This window comes from Leptonychotes weddellii, chromosome 8, assembly GCF_054177405.1.
Source record: "Leptonychotes weddellii isolate Sample4059 chromosome 8, ASM5417740v2, whole genome shotgun sequence".
NCBI lineage: Eukaryota > Metazoa > Chordata > Mammalia > Carnivora > Phocidae > Leptonychotes > Leptonychotes weddellii.
This window is the reverse complement of record NC_138376.1, coordinates 39,849,933-39,867,697: the sequence shown is the minus strand read 5'-3', so window position 1 is coordinate 39,867,697 and position 17,765 is coordinate 39,849,933. Positions and strand designations below refer to the sequence as shown.

The window sequence follows — 17,765 nt, the reverse complement described above, 5'->3', positions numbered from 1 at the left end:
GAAATGGGTTCACAAAGTAGGGGGGATTTCGGGGGGGACATGACAAAGAGTTTTCAGCAGCAACTTTCTGTCAAGAACGTGTTTGAAGCTTCTTTCCTTGGGAGGTAGGATGGTCACAGCAGGGTCCATATTGGGCCTCAGACAGAGAGGGACAGAGAGGCTTCTGCAGTGTCCCCACCCACCCTCCTCCTAGTTCCCTCTGCCTACAGGGATTCAAGGGGTCCTCTATGGGAGTGGGGAGAGCCAATGTCTGAATTCAGCCCTGCCTTTTGAGGAGTCATCAGGCTTTTGCCCTAACTAATGGTTACGTTTATAGCAAGGATGCCCTGATCTGACTCACAGAACATTCCCAAACTGCATTTCCAAAGACCTATTTCCAATAACCCATGTTTTTCTCCAAATAATCTTTTTGATTGCTTTAGACATGGATGCCACTGTTGGAATAGAAATTGGGGATGGGGCAGAGCACTACTGTTTTTCATTAAAAGCTTTAAATATCTAGGGGCGCCTGGGTGGCTCTGTTGGTTAAGTGACTGCCTTTAGCTCGGGTCATGATCTCATGGTCCTGGGATCGAGTCCTGCATCGGGCTCCCTGCTCAGTGGGGAGTCTGCTTCTCCCTCTGTCTGCTGCTCCCCCTGCTTGTTCTCTCTCTCTGTCAAATAAATAAATAAAATCTTTAAAAAAATAAAAGCTTTAAATATCTAAACTTTGTACATGTGTACCTCTTTGAGAAAAATAAAAATGTAAAAAGCTAACAAAATCTCTGCTGCTAGCTTTTTGTTATACAAGTAATAAATACATGGTCACTGGGCAAAATTTAGAAAATTCAGAGAACTGCTCCTGAGATGCACCATCTAGAAATAGTTACTATTGAAACTTCACTCTAGATGCTTCCATATTTTCCTCAACACATACATAGATGCATTTTTTTTAAACAAAATTGGATCACGTTATTTTGCTTTTGTCATTGAACAATATATATTTTGTTCCCAAGTGACAGAATTTCAGTAGTAAGTGCCTTAAAAGGGATACAGGACATAGGGACTGGGCCTTAGGAATAAGTGGATCCAGAACATAAAGGTCTCCAGGACTCTGTATCTCTTTTCATTTTGTTTTTTTTTAAAGATTTTATTTATTTATTTGAGAGAGAGTGAATGAGAGAGAGCACATGAGGGGGGTAGGGTCAGGGGGAGAAGGAGACTCCCTGCCGAGCAGGGACCCCGATGCGGGACTCGATCCAGGGACTCCAGGATCATGACCTGAGCCGAAGGCAGTCGCTTAACCAACTGAGCCACCCAGGCACCCACGTTTTGTTTTTTTTAATGTAATTGGTTTATTCTTCCTCTTAGTTAATGCTGGGGCGACATACTAGGACTAGTTGTGCAGCTTTACATCTTTCCAAGTTAGCTCTCCAAGGAAATATATGCCTTTTGTATAGACCACAGTCCAAATTCCCACAGAAGGGCTCACCGGAATTATTTAGCAGTGTGTGGTCATGGAAAGTTTTTGTAGAAAACCTGGTGAGTGGAGTGAGGGAGAACTTGAAGGAGAATGGTCACAGCAGAGGGACTGAGCTGTTAACAGAGGAAGGGAGGATTTGGGACAGAGAAACAATAGCATCCTCCCTGCATATGTTCTGATAAATTACGCTCTCGGGAGTAGGTACCAGTACTCTCCCCCCACTCCCCTCTGCGCCAGTCTACGAGCTGCCTATTGGCCTGCAGTTTTGCCAGTGCTGGGAACGATCACCGACAAGAAAGCCTTGATGCACCTCGTCTCACGGGATTTTCCTGTTTGTTCTGACTTTCTGTGAGATAGATAGCCCCAGCATGTTTCCCACCAACCCCGTTGGGGAAGAGGTCCTTCAGTACTTTTCATGCTATCATTTTTTTCCCTCTTCGAGATAACGCTTGCCGGATGCGGGGGTGGGATCCAGTCTGAAGGGGACCCCGAGTTGTCAGTTTTGACCACTGTGAGGTCACGCGCTGCCTCTTCCTGGCACAGGAATGATGATTCTACAGGAACACTCATGAAGGGACATAGTAGCAATCGCAAAACCACATGCCCTGCTGGCTGGCCTAACCTAGATTTCTGCCCTGAAAAGGGGCTGTGGCAGGGTGAGCAAGAGCAAACCTAGGGCACGATGCCCCACCTCTGTGACTGAGCTGGACTCCTTACTAAAATGCAGAGTTTTGTCTTGTGGGACCTTGGGGCAAAGTTATCAAGAACATTCAAACTTAGCAGAAAATGCCCATTTTCTTAAGGGTCCTGCCTTTCCTTCTCGTGGCTAGCAGGAGCACAGATACATGTGTTCCTCTTCTAGTTTTTTGAAAATCAGACAGAAACTTGCATTGCAGTTGTATTCTTGGGGCCAAGGACATGGGGCCAGTATGGAATCTTGGGTTTGGCTGAGGCTGTGGCTAGAACTGCTTTCATCCTGTGGGGTGGTCAAGGGTAAGGCTATGGGAGTTTGGATGGTAATATCTACCCTGTGTCCTCTGACCCTTGTCGGAAGTCCTATGACCTGCCATGGGGACAGAGTTGCTTCCCAAACCACCCAGGTAGGTGGGGATGGCTAGGAGTTTTCAAGTCAAGCTGTGTGTGGGTTGCTTCTTCCTAATGTAGAAGAAGACATTATTTATCTTAGACTTATGTGGTCCTGTCCAGTTTCCTCAGGTAGGTTAGCCATAAAATCCCAAATGTGAAAGCGGCTCTTTCCTTAGTGTCCTACCACCCGCACCTGCCATTGCTCATCTCAGCTTTACCGACAAGACCTCTGCACTCCCAGAGGGGAGAGGTCCTTTCTTGTCAAGTGCATCTAGTCTTTGACTATGTCATATTTGTTTTCACATCATTTAACCCTGCTGTTCTTCCAGGTGTCTGCTTCGGAACTTTATCATGGTGCTTTAGGTCCCCCCCGCCCCCGGCTGCTCCCCCCCAGAGGCATGTGTCTAGCTCTGGGGCAGCTCCATCACACTGCAGACCTGGAGAGACAGGGCTGGCCAGTGTCCCACCCCTTACTACTGGTCTGCACCAATGTGCTAGGTTTAAAGAGATGAGCAGAAATGGTTGAACCAGAAATTATATGATCCCATTGTTCGTGTTTAGAATACAAAAAAAAAAAGAAGGCGATTTATTGAAGAAGTGTTTATTGAACACCAATTTAGTTTCAGGAACATTTCAGGTACATTGTCAATGTTAAAAGCTTATTATATATCTCACACTAGTTTTATACATTTACATGTATTTTTTAACTTCATTCTCATGAAAACCCTATGAGGCTGACGCTCTTATTAATATCTCCATTCTACGGATGAGGAAATGTAGGCTCAGAGAGGTCAAGCAACTGGTCCAAAGTGGCACAGCTGGTGGGGGTGGTGGTGAGTAGGAATGCTGGAATTTGAGCCCAGGCACTCCAGCTCCTGTGCTTATGTCCAAACTCCACACCTTCGTAATACGCACTCCGTGGCCTTTGTGTACTCCGGAGGACATGTGGGTCCAGACTAGCATCTTAGCGCCATGCACAAATGAAAGCTTTCTAGGCAGGATATTTCTTTAAGATGATAGTATCAGACTAATGTATGAAGCACTTTTTAAAAGTGACTCTTATTATATACTAGTAATACATGTAAGGATGAGTGCACTGTCAAAGATACAAATTTTGAAAGGAAGACACGTCAGGTTATCCCCCTTAATAACAGGTAGCAATTATTGAGAGCTTTCTAACTCCTTTACATGCATTCTCATTTCATTCCACACAAAACCGTATGTGGTGGGTGGTATGATTATTATCCCCATTCTACAGATCAGGAAACTGAGTCATGTGTATATTGCTTCGTGAATAGATATCTTGGGCTGCATGGATGGGCAGAGGTTTGATGGCGTGCCATGTGCCAGGCATATTTGGTGGACTATGTGAGAAGAATTGCTGAGCTTGCACTTGAGATTCCATTGAACTGTGCCATATTCATCTGTCTAATTTCTTTACTTAGACTGCTAGCCCCATGTGAGCAGGAGCCCTGTCTTCTAGGTCCCGTAATCTTCCCCTGGTTGGCACAAATTCCCTCCTCCAAATCTTTACTGACTGTGTGTGTCAGGAGCACGTGAGTGGGTCTGGTTGTGGATGCAGGGGTACAGAGCTCTTTGTGTTCAGCATGAAAATCTTGCTCACTTTTGAACCCAGGGCTCCTCTCTTCTCCCTTCCTGGGAGCATGAGAGTATATGACAAAATCAGAGTCATTTCCTTAAGGGAAGCATTAGTAAGTAATTTCAGCTTCAGGTGAATCTCTTCTGTTTCTCCAAGGACTGGGCATTGCCAGCCCTGCTGTAGCTGGTTGAAGGGGACCAAACCTCTCAGGAAGACGGACTTGGTTCCGTTTGACCAGCCAGAGCAGGGGGCAGCTCCCTTGGGAGGTGACCGTAGCCTCCAGGGTAAGGATCCCTTGGTACCTCCGAGCATCGGTTGTGCAAGCCTGCAACACAGAGAGAACCAGCATTAGCATGAATCAAATCCCAGTAGCTAGCCACACCCAGGATGCTCTCTTGCGGGGCTTGTGAGAGCCACACGTAATTTGTACTTTGCATTGTGTGACTTTGTTTCATCTTCTGTCTTCGATCCTTATTCTTTTTCAAATATAAACACTGTGAAGAACTAAAATGATATCGAATTGTAGAATTTAGAAAATGAAAGTCTTCCATAATTCTCTCTCCTCCCATCTTCCAAAAGAAATGTAACATTTTGGTCTATATTCTTTTGAATGTAAGATTACATTTTAATTTTTAAAATAGAATTTATAATTTTTAATTCAAATATGATGTATTTGTAAAAGAATACATGTCATACATATGTAAGCTATGACACATAATGATAAAACCAATACCCACAAATAACCATCTACCTTAGAAAAAGAACTTCACCAATACTGTTGAGGCTTCCTGAATGCATTTCCCAATTTATCTCTTTAGTTTCCCCTCACAGGCAATTGAATTCCTTTTAAAAAATAATTTAAATGTTATTTTTTATAGTTTTTATTATTTATGCATTTATTCCTAAACGATATATTGCTTGTTTTTTATATAATGGTATCATACCACAGGCATTCCTCTATGACTTGGTATTTTCACTTAAAATGATATTTATAAAATTCATCCATATTGATGAGGCAGCTGTAGTTTATTAATTTTCATTTTTTATGGCTTTCTACTACGTGAATATATTACAATGTATGTAGTCATTCTCCTAGCGATAGACATTGAGATTGTTTGGTTTGACAAATGGGTAGAATTGACAAAATAGTTCCTCAAAAGAGGTGGGGAAATCTTTGATTCTTGTAGTTTCTAACGGAGAAGTCTGGATTCCAGGGCAGTAGAACTTGTATGTTGGCCTTACAATGGAAGTAACATTTACCCATCTACGACACTGGGGATAGGCGCAGGCATTTGTGTGAGCTGCCCTCCAGGTGAGTCTCATGCGGATGAAATTTGAGAACCACTGGACTCGCAGAGGTACCCGCTGATTTCTGCCTATTTCTGGGAAAGTGTGATCAAGGGGGCAGGGAGCTGATTGAGATGAAGACCTTCCCCAGACAAGCAGAATGCCAGAAGGCTGTCCCTCCTCCCTCGGAGGGTACTCTTGCCTGTTCTTTTAATTTCCCCTCCCTGATGAAGAGAAGTGTAATAGAATGGAAAGCATGTGGCCCGGGAGTCACCCTTAACTGGGTTCAAATCCCACTGAGGCTTCCTGGCTCTTTTGCTCTGGGGACATTACATGCATTCTTTTTTTTTTTTTTTAAGAATTTATTTATTTATTTGACAGAGAGAGACACAGCGAGAGAGGGAACACAAGCAGGGGGAGTGGGAGAGGGAGAAGCAGGCTTCCCGCAGAGCAGGGAGCCCGATGCGGGGCTCGATCCCAGGACCCTGAGATCATGACCTGAGCCGAAGGCAGACGCTTAATGACTGAGCCACACAGGCGCCCCATTACATGCATTCTTTAAACCTCAGTGTCTACACCTGTACCATGGGGGAACATACCTACCTTGTCTCCTCATTGTAAGACTTAATGATAACCACAGAAAGGTGCTCAACACGAGGTCCCCGGTGGACACAGTAAACACTTCCAGGCATTGTGGGAAAGTCCTACAGACAATCGTGCCTGCTTTTGAAGCCAAAAGTTTCACTCTCTACTTCAGCCCGTTCTTCACATATTTCCCTTCCCCTGGCTGCAAGTATTTTCATTTCAACCCTGAAGTTGTAAAAACCACTGATCAGGAAAAGCAGAACTGGTTTACCCTGCCAAGCGGACTTCTGCCAAATGGACGGCAGCTTGGGAGTTCTGTCTGAAATAAGTAAGAGATCGCAGAAGTCAGTGCAGTCAACAAGGCACGGTAGACGCGGCAACTGGGGGAAGGGCGCTGTGATGTGCTGGGGGTCGGGGGAGGGGGGGAAGCAGGAGCCACAGCGACTCCTCAGCTCTAGATGGTTGGCACAGGGCCTTGTTGCAGCTTCTTGCTTGCGCTGAGTCCCCTCTGCCTTGGCATGCATCTTGCTGGCTCCGCAGTCAGGGGCATCGTACCTTCTCCCTCCACCTCCTATCAATGACACAGGGGTCTTGGGGCTACGCCCACCAGCTTTTCCTCTGGCTAACCTTGTCCTTGCTCCTCCTGGGGAGCAAGGGAGTAGGCAGCTGTGGGGGCAGGGGGCAGCCGGGCAGTACATCAAGTCAGAACAGACCTCTTCTTGCAGGGTGATTTCTGCAAGTCAGGACAATACCCCTCATCACCTCTCTCCTCTCTTTACTCACGTCCTGCTCCACCTGCACAACGGCCCCCCAGTTTCATTTTTTTTTTTTTAAGATTTTATTTATTTATTTGACGGAGAGCGAGAGAGCACAAGCAGGGGGAGCAGCAGAGGGAGAAGCAGGCTCCCTGCTGAGCTCAATCCCACGACCCTGAGATCATGACCTGAGTCGAAGGCAGATGCCCTGGCCCCCCAGTTTCTGAGTAGATGACACAGAATCAACCTCAGGGGAGGAAAAGGAAAACTATCTTTGGAGCAAGTCCAATTTAGAAAAAGAAAAGGTTGTCATTGGGAAGAAGTACAGCTTTGAGTCATCTGCCTATTTTAGAGATGTGAAGACTGATGTTTGGAAAAGAAGGGTGGTAATTTTCTTTGGAAGATTGAGTATGTGGTAATATGCCGACACCAGAGACCTTAGTCATTCAAAGCACCACTGTCTAGAGCAGGGTTTCTCAATCGCAGCAGGTGGACATTTGGGGCCAGCTAAGTCTTTGCTGAGGAGGGCTGTCCTGTGCATTGTAGGGTATTTAGCAGCATCTCTGGTCCTTACCCACTAGATGCTGGTAGAACTCCTTACTTGTGACCAGCAGAAATGTCCCTGGGCATTGCCCAATGTGCTCAGAGGGGCAACGTCTCCTGCAGCTGAGAATCACTTAACTAAAGCTGAAGTCTCTGTGCTCAGTCCTGCAGCTGCCCCATCTCTGGTTCTTCTGAATTCTCTCCAGCCCCTAAGGAGTACAGGTTGGCATGCCCTTGAAGGCCATTAGACCCCTGCCTGGCATCTGGGAGAGACAGTGGGGGGCGCCGCCTGTGCTGCAGCAGCCCAGTGGGGGCCGTGGCCCAGTGTGCTGCGACGCAGTCGCCTCTGAGGGGGTGGTCCCCTTCGCCTCCCGCCACTCTGCATTCATCCTTCCCTGTCCTCCTCTGCCCGTGCCCCATCTTGCTGCTTCTCAGTTCTGTCTCACAGCCCTCTCCTCTGCATCCTGTGCATCTCCACACACATCTGTCAAACCCTGTGCTTCTGCTTAAGAACTCACGGTAGGAATTCAGGGTGGCCCAGCCCTGGTCTCACACACACACACCCAAACAGCAGGAAGCAGAGCTGTGGAAGGCACAAGGCCATCCTGCAGCTGGGGGGTAAGTGAGGGAGGGGATCCTTTCAGCCTCCTCCCTCATTCTGGAATGCTGGGGTAGGTGATGGCCCAAGCCTTGGGTGACTGCCGTGTCTCCTCATGCCCAAGGCTTCGCTCTGGGAGTCCAACTCCTTCTGCGTGTGGGTTCAGGCCCTCTAGGGCCAGGGCTGGGGACACAGGGGTTCAGGGAAGAGGGGAGAAAGGAACTTAGCCAGTTAGATGAGTGGATTGCTCTCTGAGTACTCTGACCTTTTTAGCAAGCAGCTTCACCCAGCGCTGCTTGGCAACAGGGCTGTGATATGAAGGGGACAAGGTGGCAGAGCAGGGCCAGGGGACTTTCAGGGACCCAGACTATAGTCTCCCAAGCCCCCCAGCACCTGCCGGCCTGCAAGGAAAGCCCTTGAGCTGCGCAAAGTGCCAGAGACATTGAGGGTCCTAAAGGGAAGTAAGTGATAACAGAGGGATGTGAAGGCATCACAATTCAGTTCGGTTAGCAGAAAGCTCTCATTTCAGGAGCAAAATGCCCGGTGACGGCTGCCGGTGTGAAAAACCTTTAGGCGATGTGGCCTCTCTCTGCCAATGGACATGAGCCGTGGGGTCCGCACAATCAGCAGCGGGCCTGGAACCGAGCTGAGCCACGAAGCCTCAGGAGGGAGAGAAGGGCGTGTGGGCGAGGGGCCAGACAGGATGCAGAGGCTCCTGCTTGGTTGCAGAGGGAAATTCCTGTGTGTGGGGGGGGACAAAGCCCCAGGTGAGGAAGGGGGCCAAACCTGTGCCGGGTGCTGGGGTGGGCCTGCAGAAGAGGCACTTGCCGAAACCACACACTTCCTTACATTCCATAGCAACGTAATCCGTATGGGGATATAAAGAAGCATGTGGCCTCGGGAAGCCGTGCTGGCCCTGGCCCGCTTTCTCCTGTTGTCCAGATGCAGCCCCGCACCTCTGATGTGGGCCATCGGCACCTCCCTTCCCCCGCAAAGTGGAAACGCTCAGAGGCGGGACCACCCACGTGTTCCTCCGCCATCCTATGTGGCCCCCAAATCATCCTGGAACAGTGTGGTGGGGAATGGCGGCGCTTTGGGGGCCCAGTTTCTTCCCCCACCGTTTGTTCAGAACCAGACAGCACCCAAGTGTCACTGGCTTATTTTGGTGCAGTTATCATCTTGTGATTGTTAGTACTATTCATTATTTTATTTTTAAAGATTTTTTAAAAATTTTTATTTGAGAGAGAGAGAGACAGCGAGAGAGGGAACACAAGCAGGGGGAGTGGGAGAGGGAGAAGCAGGCTTCCCGCGGAGCAGGGAGCCCCGATGCGATCATGACCTGAGCCGAAGGCAGACGCTTAACGACTGAGCCACCCAGGCACCCACTATTCATTATTTTAATCGCTTCTGCTTTATATATGTCAATCTGATTCTTTTTTTCATGTTTGGAATCCCACGAAGGATAAACCTTTTGTCAAAGAGGGCGAGAACCCAGCAGAGAACTGTCCCCCAGGTGTGCGGCGAGCATCCCCCACGCGGAAACGCAGCGGGCCTGTGTCGCCCTCAGTACCCTTTTGTGGGCATGCGCTGATGGCCGCAGCTGCCGGCGCAGCGTTCCAAGCACCATTGCTCACTGTGGGAAGGATCTTTCTGTTTGTCTCCTGCTTTCCCCAGCCCGTCACCTGTCCTGCCGTCTGGGAGGCCTGAGCCGCTGAAGGCAGAGGGACTCTGGCAGCAGTCTTGCCTCTCTGGGTCTGGACAGGCCACACTGGCTGGAAGGAGATGGGGTTTTCAGCTTTGTGGCATCTGATTCTCTGCAGGAGGGTGCCCAAAGTAGAATTGCACCCCAAAAAAGTTTAGAGGCTCGCAGCACTGACAAAGGCAGTTCATGAACTCTACTAATACAAGTACTAAACTTAAGAACAATTTTTTTTTTTTTTTTCGAGCATACCCTGTGACAGGGATACTTTTCTGTGCTTTGCAAATACAGTCTCCTGAAATCCTTGCTCCTACTCTACGAAATAGCTAGTATTGTCATCTGGCTTCATAGATAAGGGTCATGGAAACAACTTGGTTTACATATATGCACATGGTAATCCTTAAAAATGAACAAACTAACTAATCTGGTTAGAGGGACAGTCTTGATCCACCCATGCAGACAGGCCGGGAAGGTACATGCTGAGAAAGAAGAAAGGGAAAGAAACACGATGGGCCTTGCACTCTTTGCACACTTAGCCTCTGCAGCTGTGTACTTGGGCTGTTGCTGCTGCTGCTGCTGCTGGTGATGGCTTAGAAACCGTAATTTTTCTCAGGAAAATAGGAAAGTGTCCTAAGCGCCCCATTCAAAAATCTTTACTGGCTGGTCTTGGGAGTCATCCATTTAATCCAATCCAATGGCTGCGTAAGCTCCTGCTATGAAAACATGGCTCTCCCCGCTAGGCAAAGGCAAGCTTCCTATGAGTGAGAATGTGAGGTCGCTCTTCCTCCCCCTCCCCAGGTGTGGGGTGGTGGTCAATCAAAAGCAGGAGCTGATGGGAAGAGAGAGAATGGGGCCAAAGGGGAAGATGTGGTCGAGAAGAGGAGGATGTCTCATCTCTTCCAGTGAACCAGGGAACCGACAAGCTGAGTAAAGTTTCATTTTAACTGGTTAAACCTGTCAGTTCAAGATCCTCCCAAGTGTGTGGCATGTAGGTTTGAGGAGTGAGGGTTTGCACAGAAGAGAAAGACCACTGTGTTTTTTGGTCCGGAGAACTAGAAAGAGCCAGCTTTAAAAGACTTGCCATTCAAGCACTGGGTGTTATACACAAACAATGAATCATGGAACAATACATCAAAAACTAATGATGTAATGTATGGTGATTAACATAACATACTAAAATAAAATCTAAAAAAAAAAAAAAGACTTGCCATTCATGAGTAAGCTGAGATCCAGAAGGTGATTAATTCATGTAAGATGACAAAAGACATAGATTTCTAGATAAACGATGTGAGATAACCAAGATAGTGCTAACCCAGTGCTAAATTCACTGGGGTGTGGATTTCTTGGTCTTTATCAAGCCCGACCTTATATGGTCAAATGGTTACTTAAAAGCTCACTTCAGGGCGCCTGGGTGGCTCAGTCGGTTAAGCGTCTGCCTTCGGCTCAGGTCATGATCCTGGAGTCCCTGGATCGAGTCCCGCATCGGGCTCCCTGCTCAGCGGGGAGTCTGCTTCTCCCTCTGACCTTCCTCCTTCTCATGCTCTCTGTCTCTCATTCTCTCTCTCGCAAATAAATAAATAAAATCTTTAAAAAAAAAATAATTAAAAAAAAAAGCTCACTTCAAAATCTACAGGAAAAAAATAATAACAAAAAGCTTTTAATAACCAATTACTTGGTTGCTCTTGAGTCCAGGAAACTAAATTCTTTCAACTTAGAACGCACAAAGAATTTTGAACCTGAAGGGAAAGTTTGAAACTGGAATGTGTTGTCTGAATCCTCATGACACTTTCCCTGATCATCTGACTTAACATGCAAGGAAAGAAATGCATGGAACAGATTCGAAAATGGAGCACAAGGTAGGCTGGAAAGACAAAACGAAACACACAACTGCAACAGAATTAAAATATTTCAGACTAGGCATGATTGGAAGTAAAAAAATCTAGGATGGGGAATATAAAGATATGTTTAAATAAAGTCCTTTGAGTTGCTTTGGAGGAAATTTCAACATACATTCAAAGTATTTTACCAAGGCACTGAAAAGACAAGCCGAAAGTTTGAGGTCATGTGCTGTCAGATTTTCATACATCACAGGGCAAAGGACATTGATATGGCGATTGGATGTAGGTTTTTTGACATTATTTATTTAGTGTCCTACCTGCCTAAATCTTCTGACTTTGGTAGGTAGTGTTAATAGGAAGAATGGGGAGGAATGATGTGTCACCCAGCCCCTTGTGTGCTGGGTGATATTGGTGACCTTTCTTCCCTCATCCCTGTACCAGATCCCATGCCAGTTATCTGCAAATAGCTGTGTAACCTCATCTGCCCACCACAGGATGGGTTGAAGATTAATGAGATAACACATGGGAGGGTCTTGAGTTTCTTAGGAGAACAGACTGATGACAATAGAAAATGTCACTCAATGTGTTATTGAAAACAAGATTTATTTCTCCCTCTCTCTGCCCTGTAATCAGACAATTGTTCAAAGCCTTAAATTAGTAAATGGTCCTTTCCCTAGTTCCTGGGAAGCAAACATCATTTTAAAGCTTCTAGAACTTAAGTAACAATAAAAGCAGCGTCAAAAGCATAAGCCGCAATCACAGTTTTGTTTTGTTTTGTTTTGTTTTTTCCTACTTCTTTCACTGAGCAGGGCAGCATTTGAACATAAATGACTCAGCCACAGCTTTACAGAGAAGTGAGGATGGGGATTTCCCATTAATGGTCAGCAGAAAGACTCTTGGATTTGGGACAAATCCAGGACGGGTTAGGAGAGAGAGAACACGGTGTAACTAATGTAAGTAACACGATGTCATCTTTATTGGAAGCAGAGGGCTGCAGGGAGGAAGACCATGGCGTGGGCATCTGTGTCTTCTGGCTCTGTGACCTTGAGCAAACTACTTAGCCTCTTTGAGCCTCACTCTCCTTATCTGTAACGTCAGAATAATAATGCTTCCTCACTAGGAGACTTCAACGAGATAGATTGATGTAAGGTGCTGTGAACGCTGTATTAAAAGTCTAATAAATGGTCCCTTACTAGGATTACTAGTATTTAATACATGCTTACTACGAAGACAGCAACCAAAACTACTCACTGCATGAAAGTCCCTTTATTTGCTCGACTTTCAAGAGTTTCATTAACATAATAGTTGTTATTAGGAAAGGGGTAGTTCTAAGATACTTGAGAAAGCTTAAATATTATAAAAAATATTTCTCCCCGCAATTCTGGTTTGCCTATTTTTTAAAAACAATTTTTGATATTCTCAAATGTCTGAAAAGGATTTGTTAAAAAGGAGGATTCATCAGTGTCATTTCTGATAACAATCGTTATAGGTTCTGAATATCTGGGGCATCAGTGTCATTTTCAGGATTTTTGTGAAAACAAAAATATAGTGAAATGTTCAGACTGTTCTCTTATTGGCCACAAGGACTTGGCCCTCTGACGACAGATCCTTAGTCAGCCCTTTGCTGGACGAGGGAAGGAAAACAGGACTTTCTGCAGAAAAATCGCCTGTGTCTCACTCTCTGAATATCTAATACGGGCAACTTAGCTTTCCCTATCCCTTCTCTGCCCCACAGTCAGGCTTGCAAGTTTTAAATAATCAATAACTGGTTTTTTTTTTTCTTTCTTAAAATATAACCAGCCGTGCCTGCTTTTATGGGGATTAGGACCCTGCTAGGGTCTGTAAGAGGAGCGGTCTGCACAGATGCATGCGCCCCGCAATCTGAGCCCTCGTGACCTTAGGCCCTGGTATCACTACTGCTGTTCTTGGTAGCTAACCATGAAACAGAAGCTATTCTGGAGTTCACCGAGGTACAAGCCAAATTATTTGGGGCTTACCATCATCTGGCTGAGGAGGTAGGAAATAAAGCCGAGGCCCCTCCTTTTAAGGCAAGCATGGGGTAGTATGTCGGGATAGGACCTTATTTTTCCTAAGGCTCAGCCAGATTGTCTAGCTATTTTTAGAGCACTGGCCAGTTCTGAATGTTGATTCAATCATGGGCATGAGTCCCATTTTAACTTCCCAGGACAGCCAAGAGCAAGGCTAGCTGCAGGAGCCCATCTCCTCTCCCTGCAGGCATCCTGCCACCCTTCTCTGCAAAGGTGAGTCCTGGTGGCATTTCGCCATCACTGTTGTCCTGGCCCTGCTGCTCAGCAGAGCTGGAGAGCCCGAGCTGGGACTTCAGGCGAAATGGAAAAAGGGGTAGAGTGGGAGCCAATGTTTTACTAAAGGCAGTTACTTATTTACAATTTCGTGAAGCACATTTTATTAGACAGGATAAGACTGTCTCCAGCAGGTTAAGTAATTTGGAAGCACAGAGTGGTTAAGAAGCTCACCCAAATCACACAGCTGGTAAATGGCTGACCTACGACTTGGAGTTCCTCTCTCACCCAAAGCACGCATTCATTCTAACATGCGGTCTTTTCCAACTTTGCCTGGTCCTTAGTGCCATGGAGGCACTTATTAAAACCCCTTTCCCCCCGCCTCACGCCATAGCCATGGACTTGGGCTCTCCATGGGGAGGGGCCAGGTGTCCCTATTTTTAACAAGCACTCCCATGTGATGCTCAGCAAATTTGGCAAAAAAGAGCTCCAGAAGCATCGCTTTCAAACTTGAGTGAACATTGGAATCATGGGGGAGCTTGTTAAAATGCAGATTCTTCTGCCTCGCTCTCAAAGATACTGAAATAAGCCATCTGGGCCAGGGCCCAGGGATCTGCATTTTTGCAACCATTTCCAATTTATTCTGTTGCCAGTGGGCAGAGGACTTTGAGAAACATTGACCTAATAATATACGAGAGAGAGAGAGAGAGAGAGAGAGATGGATGGATGCTTAAGTAATAAAACTGTTAATTCTGGAAAGGACTTGTTTTACAACCGTCTAAGTCAAATTATATCATTTGGATTAAAGGAAGAATCTCTGCAAACATGGTGACAAATGGTTATACCAAGACACAAGGTGATGCCCCTCTACAACATGAACGGCTAATATATTAGTAACAGAAAGGGGAGTGGACACTCTTGTCCACACCAGCCCCCTAATATCTTATCTTTCCAGTGTTTCCTGTGCTCAGCTTCCAGCTGGAATGTTCTTTTCTCTTTGCCCATCTTCGCTAGTTAAAATCTCTGTCTCTTTAAGCCCCAGCTCAAAAGACACATCCTCCACAAAGTTTTCTCCCAGTTCTCTCTCATTCTCTTCTTAGTTCCTATCGTTTGGACCTGTACTCAGGTACCTATCCCATCTTACTTTGCTGTTCCCATTCCTTGTGTACCTCTGATTCATGTATCTCCTCTCCTTGGGCCAGGATCCTGACTACTTCCTTTTTGATTTCCCACACCACCCAGTGAAGGCCTTTTGCACAGGAAGGGGGGACCAGATAAAACCATCACCACCACCACCTCACGTAGAGAACACTCACTGCATGAGGGTACTGTTCTCAGGGCTGTCACAAGTCACTTATATTAGAAATACTCCTATTTTGAAGACTCAGGACACAGAGCACTGAGAGGTGGTTTGTGGAAAGGTCTTCTCAGAAGCAATAACTCTATAGGGGACTGGAGTCATGCCTGTAAGGAGATCTGAGCTCTGTGTGTTAAAGGAAACCACACTTTAAAACATTGTGACCTCCTGACTTAGTGTGTCAGGGTCATCTGGAGGGCTTGCCCAAGCACAGAATGCCCAGCCCCATCCCCCGAGTTTCTGATTCAGGAGGTCTGGAGGAGGATCTGAGAATCTGCATTCCTAACAGGTTCCCAGGTGATTCTGATGCTGCTTGTCTGGGGACCATACTTTGAGAACCATTGGTCTAGTTCAATGTTTCTGATGCTGAACAATTCAAGGGCAAGGCATTGGTCATTTTGTTCTGAGCTTCTGGGGAGGTAAGGAAAAAGAGTAAAGCCACACAAAGGCCAGGAAAGTATAAGTCCTGTTTAAGGGTATGACTGTAGGAGCTTTCACCCATGAGGGTGTAGACAGATGGTCAACCCTCCAAAGAGAGGGAAACCCCCATGTGTGAAGTTACAAAGTTGCTAAATTACTAAATCACTAGGAGTTTTCAGCCTGAGGGCTTGTACACTACCGTCTTTTTTGCTCCCAGATCTTACTGACAGACCTTAAGTGGAGTATGGTGAAGATTGGGTATAAAATAAAGCGAATGTTTTTCTTGGGAAAGACAGCCCAGCAGGACGTTCACTCACTCACAGGACCTCATATCATATTTGCAGGGGGATCGTAATGATTATATAACATAATGTAATGTAATAATACCGAATAATGATAAAGCTCTTTAGGTCCAAAAACTCTTCTTAAAAAAGTGCACCTATTACATTGAGTGAGTAGTAAGAATTGCTTAAGGTCCAGGGGACCTTGTCCTAATTTTCCAAAGAAATACATTGCTCAGGGACTTTGTTTCTTAGTTTTTAAAAAGATTTAACACTTCACATTGTTTTAACGGGGATGTCATCTGAAGAAATCACTCTTATTCAGTGATGAAATAGTTGAGATAAATTACACATTAGAAATAAAGTCCTCTGAGTTGCTTTGGAGGAAATTTCAACATACATTCAAAGTATTTTACCAAGGCACTGAAAAGACAAGCCGAAAGTTCAAGGTCATGTGCTGTCAGATTTTCATACATCACTCTGCAAACCCGAGCTCTTCCTTAGGTAATTGACCGGCTCCTCGGGCGGATTATGCCAGATCTCTGCCCTGGAGCTGAGCTGTGTTTCACTGTCCTTCTGTCTCCATGCCCACCCTCCTTCCTTCTGCCTTTGCTTCGAGTCCCCACACACAGAAACAAGTCCACTGTCAGCATAGCCAACAAATCATTCCGACACACCGAAAATGTGGGCAGGGGTGATTTCTCTCATTTATTTCCCCTTCGCCTAGCTCTGCCTGATGGGCTTGGATTCCAGAGGTCCTCCCCACCCATGTGATAAGCAGAATGTGGAGCTTCACCTGCTCGCATAGACACTGCCGGCTTCAGATGACAGAAGCAGATCGCCTGCAGGGCTTCCCAAAAATTCACAAAGAAAGAAAGACAGATGGGCAAGGCAGGAACGGCCAGAGGACAATTAGAGGAGAAAGCAGCACTGGGAACAGCTCGGTACATACCTGGGGAAAAGTTGCAGGCAGGTCCCTCCTCCTCTGTGGGCCTTCTTCCCTGGCAGGCTTCGGCCCCATTGAGGTGTTTAGAGCCTGGGTTGTTATTATTATCTTTTTCAGAGCTGGCAGTGTTGGCTTGCATTTCTATGCCTTCCTGTCAGAATTCTCTCAAGGAAACAGCAGCTGGTGAGCTCAGAAATGTCAGTCAGAATCTTGGCCTAGTTTGGGGCCTTGAAGATTCTTACAGAAAGTTAAAAAGGTTTCTGGGCCAGTGTCTCCTTTGGGTTTTCCTTCTCTTGCTTCTCACCTTTTCCATCTTCTATTTTTTTTTTTTTTCATTTTTACCTCAGTAGCTAGCTACTTAAATTGCCTGCCTCTGTTTTACTGATGGTCCCCTCCTGGGTATGGCTGTGGAACTTCTTCCAGCTCAGCCTGACAGCCTGGTGCTTTTCGAAGCATTTAACTAGTACCTGTGTGCTTCTTCCTCATTTTGTCTCCTCACTTATTCCCCGTTTTCTTTCCTTTCACTCCTCTCTTTTTAATCGCTATCCTTCTAGTCACACACGGAGGAGCCATCTTTGTCTTCCTGTGTATATACCCCCTGCCCCGATGGTCTGTCATCTCCCCTGCGCTCTGTCCACGCGTCTGTCTGTCTTTCTCTTAGGTCTGTCCTCTATTGTTGCTTTAGCTCCTCTCGTGTGCTGCTTAGCTGCGACCTCGCACCCCGTCCCCCTCCCGTCCTCCTGATCCTTACCAGCCTCACCCTCTGCCTTCTCTTGTCCCCGCTCTCCAAGCGGGCCTCCTCCTTTTGTACTCCCCAGCCCTCTGCCCACCCCCAGTGCACTCTCCACCTGTTTGTGTCTTTTAAGGGCCTTGGTCATGTCCATGCCTTCTGTCCACCTCAATCACCACAGTGACGGGCCTCTGAAAGCTGTTGAATTACACCTCTTCAGCTGTCCCATGGCAAGGAGAAATGTCCTTTGCCAAATCCCTTTTCAGATAGGCAAACCTATATTAATGAAATGAGGCATGTATTATTTTAAAGAGTGA

The 17,765-nt window shown here is 46.3% G+C and overlaps 1 long non-coding RNA gene across 1 annotated transcript; it reads right to left on the bottom strand.

Moving 5' to 3' along the window:
- Positions 1–3,133: 3,133 nt before the first annotated feature.
- LOC115937583 (uncharacterized) lies at positions 3,134–17,484 on the bottom strand. Its single transcript, XR_004072846.2, has 2 exons — positions 16,725–17,484; positions 3,134–4,473 (listed from the first exon to the last, which is right to left on the bottom strand). It is a non-coding gene; the product is annotated as an uncharacterized LOC115937583 (long non-coding RNA).
- Between the last annotated feature and the right edge of the window lie 281 nt (positions 17,485–17,765).